This window comes from Lonchura striata, chromosome 16 (genome assembly GCF_050655825.1).
Source record: "Lonchura striata isolate lonStrDom1 chromosome 16, ASM5065582v1, whole genome shotgun sequence".
Taxonomy (NCBI): Eukaryota; Metazoa; Chordata; class Aves; order Passeriformes; family Estrildidae; genus Lonchura; species Lonchura striata.
In genome coordinates, this window is record NC_140718.1 from 4,084,724 (window position 1) to 4,095,956 (window position 11,233).

General features: G+C 51.1%; 1 long non-coding RNA gene across 1 annotated transcript; it reads left to right on the top strand.

Moving 5' to 3' along the window:
• The first annotated feature begins 6,776 nt into the window (after positions 1-6,776).
• Positions 6,777-8,508, top strand: LOC146765934 (uncharacterized). Its single transcript, XR_014958726.1, has 2 exons — positions 6,777-7,444; positions 7,547-8,508. It is a non-coding gene; the product is annotated as an uncharacterized LOC146765934 (long non-coding RNA).
• The last annotated feature ends 2,725 nt before the right edge of the window (positions 8,509-11,233 follow it).

Genomic DNA, 11,233 nt, shown 5'->3' on the forward strand with positions numbered 1-11,233 from the left:
AATCTTCAGGAAAATACCCACATTCTGGGAACAATCCTGAAATTCTGGGGAAAAAGCACAAAGTTCAATTGGGAACCCACCCAAAATCCCGTGGGAAACACCCAAATCCAGCCAGGAACCCCCCAGAATTCACCCTGAATCTCCCAAACCTTCCCCTTCTACCCCACAGTGAGATCCAAATCCAGGGGAGAATCCACAGATCCTTGGGAAAATAGGAAATTTTGGAAAAAAGCCTGAAATCCAGGGAAGAAACAGAAATCCAGCCAGAAATCCACCCCCAATCCCCTGGGAACGACCCCAGACCCCTGTTGGAACCTCCGAAAATCCTCTAAATTCCCCCAAAATCCTGCTGAAATTCCCCAAATTCCTTCTAGGACTTGCCAAAATCCCTCAAAAACGTCCCTGATTGCTCTTGGAACTGCCCCAGATCCCTTCTGGAGCCTCCCCACATCCCTCAGAACACTTGAAAATCTCTTGGAAATTCCCAAAATCCCTCTTGGAACTGCCCCAAATCCCTGAGAATTCCCCCCGATCCCTCAGAAAGCCCCAGATCCTCCCCAGATCCCCTCTGAATTCCCCCAGACCCCTCAGAAAGCCCCAAGTCCCCTCTGGAAGCTCTCCCAGATGCCCCAAAATCCTCGGGAACAGCCCCAGCGCAGAGCCAAGGGGGGAGAGGCCCCGGCCCCACAGAGAGCGGGGCCGGAGCGTGGGGGCGGGCGGGGATGGCTCGGGGATTGTTCCGGGGGATTCGGGCGCTCGGAGCGATCTGGGCGGGATTCTTGGGGGGGTTCTGTGAGGTTCTGCTGGGATTTTGAGGGAAGATTTTGTGGGGATTTTTTGGGTGCATTTCCTTGGGCTTTGGGTGGGATGTGAAGGGACTTGGGGGCATTTTTGGGGGGAATTGAGAGGGCTTTGGTGGGATTTTGGTGCAGACTTTTTGAGTGGATTTGGTGTGGATTTTGGAGGGTTTTTGGGAAAATTTTGGTGGGATTTTTTACGTGGATTTTGTGTGATTGGGGCATATTTGGGGGCATTTTTGTACAGCTTTTTCTTTGTGGATTCTGTGGGATTTTCATGGGAATTAAGTGGGACTTTTTGAGGGATTTTTTCTATGGCATTTCTGGGGCTATTGGGGCGATTTTTATGTGGATTTTGAGGGATTTCTGTGAGCCTTGAGGTGATTTTTGTGGGGATTTTTTGGGGTGAGTTTTGTGGGCTTTTGGGTGGAATTTTTGTGGAGATTTTCCTGGGATTTTGTGTGGATTTTCTGACATTTTCAAGGATTCTATGGTGGAATTTTATGGGATTATAATGGTATTTTTGGTGGGATTTTTTTGTGAGGATTTTGAATTATTTTTATTGTATTTTGGTGGGATTTTGGGTCATTTTTTAGGGAGATTTTTAGTATCTAGGCGCGGCTCTCCGGTACGGAGGCTCCGCCGATACGGTGGTAATAAGAATGCGTACACCACGGCAGGTCGTCTCTCAGACGCTGCTTTATTCGCTGAGGGCTGGGTGTCAGGGAGGATCCGCGACCCGTCCGCTCGGCAAGGGAGCAGGCTCCGAGAGCCCCGAATAAGGGGCGGGGTAGGGCTTATAACAGGTGGCAAATAGGAGGGACAAGGTACAAAGGGTCCAGTAGGAATGGGGTTCGGAGGAGGAGTTGGGATGGAATAATTGGGGTACAGCAAATGGGGATGAGGGAAGGGGGCGATAACCGGGGAAGAGCCAATTACAGACAGAGAACTTAGGAACATTCTGGAACTAAAGGCAAGTACAAAAATGATTGACATAAAGATGGACATAACTGACAGTTTACATAACATAAGGGGAGTGGTAGATTCGATGGGCAGCTTGGAGGCGGGAATTTATACAACAGCCTCCTCCCAAGGCATATTCGGGGGGGCTTTTCCCAAGTCCCCTACCGCAATTTTTGTTGGATTTTGGTGGGATTTTTATGGGTACTTTTTAGGGAGATTTTTGTTGGATTTTGGGTGGTTTTTTTGGGATTTTAATGTGATTTTGGTGATATTTTTGTGGGGGATTCTGGGGAGATTTTTGTGAGTTTTTTTATTATTATTATTTCAGTGGGGTATTTTGTGTTTTTTCTCAGGATTTTGTTGGGATTTTGGTGTTTTCTCTTGGGATTTTGGGCAGATTTTGTGTTGTGTATCCAGAGTGACTTTGGGCAGCTCTGGGGCAGCTTTTGGGGTTTGTCTCCCGTGTCCCCCGGCTGTGGCAAAGCCCCGAAGCACATCCTGTTCCTGCCCAGCTCCCTGAGCAGCCCCAGGAGCTGATGCTCCCCCTGCTCCTCAGCCAGGGAGATCTGGGGCAATCCCGGCATTCCGGCATTCCGGCCGGGCTTTGGGCACTGCGGGATATTGGGGCTTGGGGGTGAGAGGCTGAGGGGGGCTTGGGGCTGGATTTTTTGGGAAAACATCGGGTTTTTGGGGGTGAATGTCTGGGATTTTAGGGGGAATTTCTGGATTTTTGGAGGAAAATACCAGGATTGGGGGGAGGAAATTCCTGATTTTTTAGGGAGGAAATTTCTGGATTTTTGGTAGTGAATGTCTGGATTTTTAGGGGGAAATTTATGAATTTTTAGGTGAGGACTTACAGGATTTTTGGGGAGGGATTTCTGGATATTTTTGAGGGGGAATTTTGGGATTTTTGGAGGAATGTTTCTGGATTTTGGTGTGTGGGGGGAAATTCTGGATTTTTGGGAACATTTCTGTATTTTTGGGGAACGTTTCTTGATGAGGAATTGGGTGGGTTTTGGATTATTTCGGGAGGAATATTTCTGGATTATCTGGGGAACAGAAATTCCTATTTTTGGGACTGTTCCAGGTTTTTTTTTGGGGGGGAATATTTCTGGATTACTTTGGAGAACATTTCTGAAATTCCGGGGGAATGTTTCAGGACTTTTTTTTGCAGAGCATTTCTGAATTTGGGAGAACATTCCCAGGTTTTTTGGGGAGCATTCAGAGGTTTTTTGGGGAACATTCCTGGGTGTCTGGGATAAGATTCCCAGGTTTCTGGGGGAACATTCCCGGGTGTCTGGGGAAGGTTCCCGGGTGTTCCGGGCTCTCCTGGCCCCGTTCCCATCCCAGGTTCCCGGGGTTCCAGGAGCTGCGCTGGTGCCCGGGCACCGCGACATCGCCTCGCTGCAGTTGGACACCGAGGTGCAGGCGGGCGCCGCCCGCGAGGCCCTGCAGGGCTCCAGCATCACCCAGAGCCACCCATGGAGATCTGCTTCGCCAAAAAGTGACCCAGAACACCCCAAACCCCACCAAAATAACCCCAAACCCAAACAAAACGGGCCTGAAATACCCCAAAATCCCTAAAAATCTGCCTCAAAGCCACTCCTAAATAACTAAAATGTGCCCCCAAACACTCCAAATCCCTCCAAACCACCCTGTAATCTCAGAGGAATGACCTGAAATCCCTCCAAACCACTCCAAAATTCTTCAAAGCTGTACCAGAATACCCTAAAGCTGCCCCAAAACACCTCAAATGCCTTCAAGCTGCCCCAAAATCTCATAGAAACACCCTGCAGTCCCTCCAGACCACCTCAAACTCCCATAGAAATACTCTGAAATCCCTCAAATTGCCCCAAAATCCTGTAGAAACCCCTGAAATTCCATAAAAGTGCTCCCGAATCCCATAGGAACACCCGAAAATCCTTAATACCACCCCTAAACACCCTAAGTCACATAAAAATGCACCCAAATCCCATAGACCTCCCGCCAAATCCCAAGAAAATACTCCAAAATCCCAGAAAACTGCCCCAAAAATGGTCCTGACCCTACCCCAAAACCCTGCATGCACCCACTCCCCCAGGTAAATTCAGCTCATCTCAGCCCAAATCCTCCCTTTTTTTATCCTAAATCATTTCTTTATCCTAAATCCTCCTTTTCTATCCCAAATCCTCATTTTGTATCCCAAATCCTCCTTTTTTCAACACCAAAATCACTTTTAATCCCTAATGTCTTTTTGACCCCAAATCCTTCTTTTCCCAACCTAACTCCTCCTTTTCCCATTACAAATTCTCCTTTTTTCTCCCCACATCCTTTGTCTGTCCCCAAATTCCTTTTCCAATGCCAAAATCTCCCTTTTCCACCCCAATTCCCCACCTCATTCCCCTTTTCCCATCCCAAATCCCCTTTTCCCAATCCCAAATCCTTCCCTGTCCACCCTAAATCCCCTTTTCCCACCCAGGATCTTTCCCCATCCTGAATCCCCCAATTCCCAGCCATTCCCCTTTTTTCCCTAGTGTTGTACCCAGGGTCTTTCTGCAGACATTGCACCTGGAGCTGCCCCAAATAACCCCAAACAAACCCCAAATAACCTCAAATAACCCCAAACAAACCCCAAATAACCCCAAACAAACCCCACTGTGTCCCCAGGGCTGGCGTGGATTTGGGGGGGTCATGACCCCAAACTCTGGGGACTGGGAGGATTGATCCTAAAATTTGGGGTTTAGGGGGGTTTGACACCTCGGGGTTTGGGAGTTTTTGACCCCAAACTTTGGGAACTGGGGGAGTTTGACACCCCAGGGTTTGGGATTTTGATTTTTTTTCCCCAAGATTTGGGGATCAGGGGGTTTCACCCCCAAACGTTGGGATGAGGGTGGTTGGACAACCCAGGTATTTAAACGCCCAGGATTTGGGTTTTGGGGGTTTAGACCCCAAAATTTGGAAACTGGGGGGATTGACCAACTGATTTTGGAGGATTTAACCCCAAAGTGGGGGAGATCAGGGGGATTTGACACTCCAGGGTTTGGGATTCTGTTGCCTTCAGGGGAAGGCAAGGCGACCTGGTTTCAAGGAACAGCACGGCAGCCCAGTCTCCCCTGGGCCACTCGGGCCAACGACACACGCAGGCACCAGTGTGGTGGACGGTCGAAAGCCTTTATTATCTTATCTCATGGGTTTAAATAGTCTTGGGGGACTCTGTTACGTCAGGGGGGGTTGGTAGGGTCTCTAGGGTTAGTCAGGAGTGGAAAACTACTGGGTTAGGTGTGGTTACATTCTTTGGGGTAATGGATAACATGTTGCAGGGTGAGAGGGGGAAGGGGTCTTTCTTTCCGTCACATCCCGAAATCTTCCGTTCGCCTGTCCCTATCTACTACATCTCCCCCCTCCTTTTCATAAGTAACATGAGGTAGTCGTAGATATAGGCACTGGAGTGAGGTACAAACTTGTAACTTGGTAAGGAAAAAAGGGTTTTTGGTAAACCTGAGTAAATTTCGCAAGGTGAGTTTCGAAGGCTTTTGCAGCTGACTGTGTTCGCACTTTTTGGTTTACAGCATTTGTTGCTGGCCTACAAACAGAATGTTTGCCCGTTCTAGACGGGCCTGAACAAACGAGACTAGCTTGTTCAGCAGGCATGGTCCTATGGTAACAGCTAAAAGCAGTATTGCCAGTGGACCTACCAGGGCAGAAATTAAAGTGGTGAGCCAAGGTGATTGATTGAACCAGGATTTGAACCAGCTCTGCTGGGTTTCCTTGTCTCTCTTTCTCTGAGCCAGTCTATCTCGGAGTTCTGCCATGGAGTCTTTAACGACTCCTGTATGATCTGCATAAAAGCAGCATTCCTCTTTTAAAGCTGCACACAGTCCTCCTTGTTGCATGAACAAGAGGTCCAGTCCTCGCCTATTCTGTAAAACTACTTCTGAAAGCGAAGAGACTGATTTCTCTAGATAGGAGATGGATTTCTCGATCCTCTGCAGGTCTTCATCGATGGTCATTTGCAGCTGAGAGAGTCCGTGCTGTTGGGTTGTGATGGCTGAGACACCTGTGGCTGTACCAGCTGCTCCCAGGCCGAGCAGCATTGCGATAGTTATACCTGTGATTATTTCTCTTTTGTGGAGTCTGTCAGGTTCTTCGAAAAGGTGGTACACTTCTTCATCTGAGTGGTACAGGACCCTAGGAACAATCAGAACTTGGACACAGAAGTCAGTAGAGTCATTAAATTTGGCAAGGAACACACAAGGACTCACTCCGGATCGCTGGCAAACCCACATCCCAGATGCGGATGGGACCACCCACTTACCGATCTTTCTGTTGGGCTTGACAACTTTAGTGCAGAAGTTGCCTTTCTGCTTTGCTAAAGTTGCATTGCTAAAACATTTGCCTTGTCCTGTGATTTGACTCAGGGTGATTCCTCTGCGGGGAGTGTCTCATCTGCACTGGTGGGGGGCACTGGCTGTGGAGTAACTGAAGGGGGTGTCTAAAGCAATGCCTTTGTAGAAAGGGGGTTTAACATCATAACAAAGCCAACAGGAGTTAGTCAGGTTCGGTTTGGTTTCGTTTAGAGTTAGAAAGGTAGCTTCTAGCATACGAAAAATTGGGTTTGGATCGGACTCGGCTGTGCGGCTTATCTGGAATACATCTGCATGGCCTGCCGGGGTGTCGGTGACTTTTGGGGGCAAGGTTTTGGGGTGGGTTGTGTTTTTCCCTTTTATTTCTCTCCAGTCGGTAAACTGGGCTGGTTCGTATTGTGGCTGCTTTTCGGTGCGGCTTAAAGCTTTACTTGGTTTTGTTTTAAATTGCGTTAGCTCTATTCTCTTCGTCTCAGAGTCCCAGCCGGCTCCCGACAGTTCTTCCGGGCTGTCGGAGCTGCTGCTGGACTCCGAGTCGGAAGTCGAGTGCCAGCGCACTTCTAGGGCTCGGTGCCGTTTTGCGCGGCTCCGACCCCGCTCCTCCCCCCGGGGGTGGCGCCGCTGCCGCCCCCCGGGCTCGCCCTGCCTCCTGCGGGGGTGGGTTTCTCCCTTACATGGTAGCGGCGTCAGGCGCGGCTGCCGATCGGCTCCGAGCCCTCTGCCGCTCTCCTCCTCTTTCTCCCGCACACGCGCATTAGCGAAACTCCGCGCCTCTGGGCTCTTCGCGCCGAGACTGCCCACGCCCTGCCCCTCCCCTTGGCTGCCGGTGCCATTTTCAAAGGCGTATGGAGGCGGCGTGGGCAAGATCTCCTCCCGAGCCGCGGCTCCCGCGCCTCTGGCTTCCCCCGCCAGTCCCCGCCGACAGAGCTCTGCGCGCTGCTGCACCTCCGGTACCGGGTCACTGCCCGGCGGTGGCGGGGCGGATGGGGAAGCCGCGGATTTTTGGGAGGTTTCCGCGGGGGGTCCCGGGCCCCGGCCCGGGGAGGGGGGCGACGCGCCGGGCCCCCCCGGATCCCCGCTCCCGGGCGGATCGTCCTCAGGGGTAGTTTGCGTTGCCGCTCTGTCGTGGTTTGACACGGAAAGATAATTTTTTCCGGAAGGAAGGGGTCAATTTAGATATTGACCAATTGAAAGTAGACACGCCTCTGAGAACACAGAGGGGTTGAAAGCAGAATTCCCAGGGGAACTCGCTCTCTTTGGTTCCGGTCAGCGTGCAGTGCAGACCTTCCCCCGCCCAGCCACGAGCTGGGTGGGGGAGGGGAAGCCCATGGCCTGAGAAAGGTAGGCCGAAAGCCCCAAGGGTGGTGAAAGGACTGGAACCGGGCTGGCCCCTGCAGATGGAAGGGTGGAAGAAATCTGGGAAGTCTCCATTTCCCCCCCCAGAGTTCCTCTCCCGAGAGGGAGAGAGAAAGCCGCAAGGAAGGAGGAGCGGGGGGAGCTGCTGCAAGGTGCCCAGTTGTGTGGGAGTTGCTGGATGTCCGGGCATCGAGCCATCCTGGGAGTTCGGACTTTTAACCCTTCCTTGAGAAATGAAAGCTTTGTGAATTTTCCTTTCCCCTCCTCGGTTTGAAAGAGAGGAAGAGGGACACCTTGGACCCTGGGATGGGATGTTGGAAGGAGGAATTCTGGATGGGAGGGGGACAAAGAGTGGCTTTTGGCTGGACTTTTCCATGTTAGCCACAACCTGAAACAAATCTTCTCCTTCAAGAAGAACTGTGTTTTGGGAGGATGCCAGTGAGTCAAGAGACCTGCTTCAGCTGAGAAAAAGACAAAAGTGGAGTGAACAGAGAAAAGGTTAGGGGGTTTGTGGTGGCGCCCCCTTGCCCTGGAAAGGAAAGAGAAGAGAAGAAGATCTCTGTTCTTGAGCCCTCGGCCCCAGGGGAAAATGGGGGGGACTGTGGTCCCAAACAATGAAAAACTGAACTGTTGTTTTCTCCCCTCTTGGCAGGGCATCCTTGAAAGGAAAAATCCTAAAGGCAGTCTGACCATCCATGCATTGGTGGTGAGAGCACTGTGCATGGAAAGGAGAAGGGTCACCATGGCAAACTTTTTCTCCGGGCGGTGCCATGTGTGACATGGAAACACAGGATGTGGAGCTGTGTTTCTTGGGGGGGTCTGTGGCACAGGAGAGACTCTGTTCCCTCGATGGACTGAGTATCGATTGCTTGGAGGGTGGAAACCTGATTGGGGTCCAGATTGTGTCTCACTGTGGTTTGTTGGAGTTGGGTGGTGGGGGGAGGAATGTTTTGCAAGGTTTTCATTTGATCTTTGTGTGGTTTTTTTCCCCCCTTCTTTAGTTTTCTCTTTTCTTTAGTAGTAGTAGTTTAATAAAGTTTTTTTCCTGTTATTAAGCTTGGGCCTGCTTTGCTCTATTCTAGATTCCACTTCACAGCATTCAAGGTAGGGATCACATTTTCATGGGGGCACTGGCATTGTGCCAGTGTCAAACCATGACACGCTCCTACCCCTAGCTTGGCTGTAACTAATAAACACGTACGCGCTGCGCTCCATGTCTCCTGCTCTTCTATTGCTCTGCGCAGGGCTTTCTCTACTTTTCCCCACGCCTTAAGGCATTTGCCGCTGCCTGAGGATTTCGTGTCCTCTGCCAGCAAGGCTGTGCATTTTTCCCATATCTCCGGATGCAAAACATCCACAGGGCGTTCAATTGCCCCAAGCTCAAGCAGCCTTGCTATAGCAAGATAAAAGTCTTTGAGCTTACACTCAATTCCCCATTGTTTATGTACCTCACTTACGACCCTGGCGATGGCGTCCATGATGATCGCGGGTCCTGGGACGTCTCCCTCGCCGAGAACACGGTCTTACCGGTCTGACCGCTGCTCTTGTCCAGGCGACACCCGCTGCCCGAGCGAATTATTCCCGGGCTTCAGCACCAGTTATGTTGCCTTCAGGGGAAGGCAAGGCGACCTGGTTTCAAGGAACAGCACGGCAGCCCAGTCTCCCCTGGGCCACTCGGGCCAACGACACACGCAGGCACCAGTGTGGTGGACGGTCGAAAGCCTTTATTATCTTATCTCATGGGTTTAAATAGTCTTGGGGGACTCTGTTACGTCAGGGGGGGTTGGTAGGGTCTCTAGGGTTAGTCAGGAGTGGAAAACTACTGGGTTAGGTGTGGTTACATTCTTTGGGGTAATGGATAACATGTTGCAGGGTGAGAGGGGGAAGGGGTCTTTCTTTCCGTCACATCCCGAAATCTTCCGTTCGCCTGTCCCTATCTACTACAGGATTCAGGGCGGTTGACCCCAAAGTTTGGGAATTGAGGGGTTTGATCCCAACCTTTGGAGAGGAGGAGGGTTGGACAACCGAGATATTTCAAACCCCAGGAGTTGGGGATTGGGGGATTTAACCCCAAACTTTGGGGGCTGGGAGACTTGGACACATCAGGATTTGGGATTTGGGGGTATTTGACCCCAGACTTTGGGAATTGGGGGTGTTGGACACCCCAAATGTTTTGAACCCCAGGATTTTGGGTCAGGAGGGTTTAATGCCAACGTTTGGGATTTGGGGAGTGTTTGACAGCCCAGGATCTGGGATTTGGGGGGTTTGATCCTAAAATTTGGGGTTTGGGGCAGGGGGGAGGTTGACATCCCAGAGTTTGGGTTTGGGGCTGTTTGTCCTCCCCCCTCCCAGTTGGGATTTGGGGTGTTTGACCCCAGTGTTTGACCCCCCGGGTTTGGGGTCGGGGCTGGGATAGGAGCCATTCCCTGGAAACAGCGGTGGGATCGGGATCGAGAACAGTAACAGGAATGGGATCGGGATCGGGAATGGGAGTGTAATGGGGTTGGGAACGAGGTCGGGATCATCGGGAACTGGCCCGGGAACGGGAACAGAAATGGTAATGGGATTGGGATCGGGAACAGGATCAGGGAACGGGATTGGGATCGGGAAGGGGAGAGAGCCTGACTCAATAATGGAGCCCACCCCCAGGGAGCGATCCTGCCCCAGTCCCGGAATGGACCCATCCCCTCAATCCCGGAGCCCTCCCCAATCCCAGCCCCTCCGCAGCCGCTGACCGGACCCTCCCTCAATCCCAGCCCGCCCCAATCCGGGTCGGAGCCATTCCCGGACCGGACCCTTCAATCCCTTTTGGGGGCGGCTCCTGCTGCTTCCAGCCCATTTCTGGGGCTTCCAAGCGGCTCCGGGGACCCTCCCCATTTCGGGGGTGTTGGGGTGGCCCCAAGGCCGCCCCGGGGGCCGAGGGGGGATGGAAACCCCCAAACCCGGGGGGCTCCTGGGGGTCCCCAGTTCCTCCCGGCCCCGCCCCGAAGCAGATCCTGGCCAATCAGAGCGCGCGGCGTTGATGACGATTCAGTTCCCAGGCAGAAACTCGGCGCTGGTCCCGCCTGGCGATTTTCAGCCAATCAGCGCCCGGGATGGCTCTGACTCATCAGTTGCCAGGCAGAGCCCAGCGCCTCTCACAGCACCAGCCAATCTAAACATACAATCGAACACACCTTAGTAAAACAATTCACACTACAAATATACTGAACACGAAACCAAACACCACTATAATGTCTCATACAATTTAACCAAACAATTAAACTTTAATAACACCCTTACACACTCTAAAAAATGAAAATTGTTAAAAAAAATATAATTGCAGATGGTTGGTTCTATATTAATATTGGTTTTTTGATTGTTTGGGCCAGCTGATTTAAAAAAAAAAAAAAATATTTTTATAGGAATTTAATCAGCTGGGAAGGAGCCACTCTACAAACAGAAGGGACTGAAAATGAAGGGGACAGAAATCAGTAACTCTGAAAGTTTTATTCGCTATCAAATACATCCCACTATTCCAAACTGGGATCCCACTTCTCCCAATCTCCTCCCAACCCAATCTCACCCTGGCAGCTGTGAAATCAAGTGAGCTTTGTGTGGGATTGAGGTTTTGGAGGTCAGAACATGCAATTTGAGGTGGGATTGTGCCTTTATAGGTTAAAATTCAGTTGTTTTCAGTGGGATTGAGTGGTTTTGTGGTGAAAAATTCATCCCTCTTTTTTTCTGGAGTGCAAAGAGATTGAGAACACTGCCCAAAATTCCCCCATAACCCAC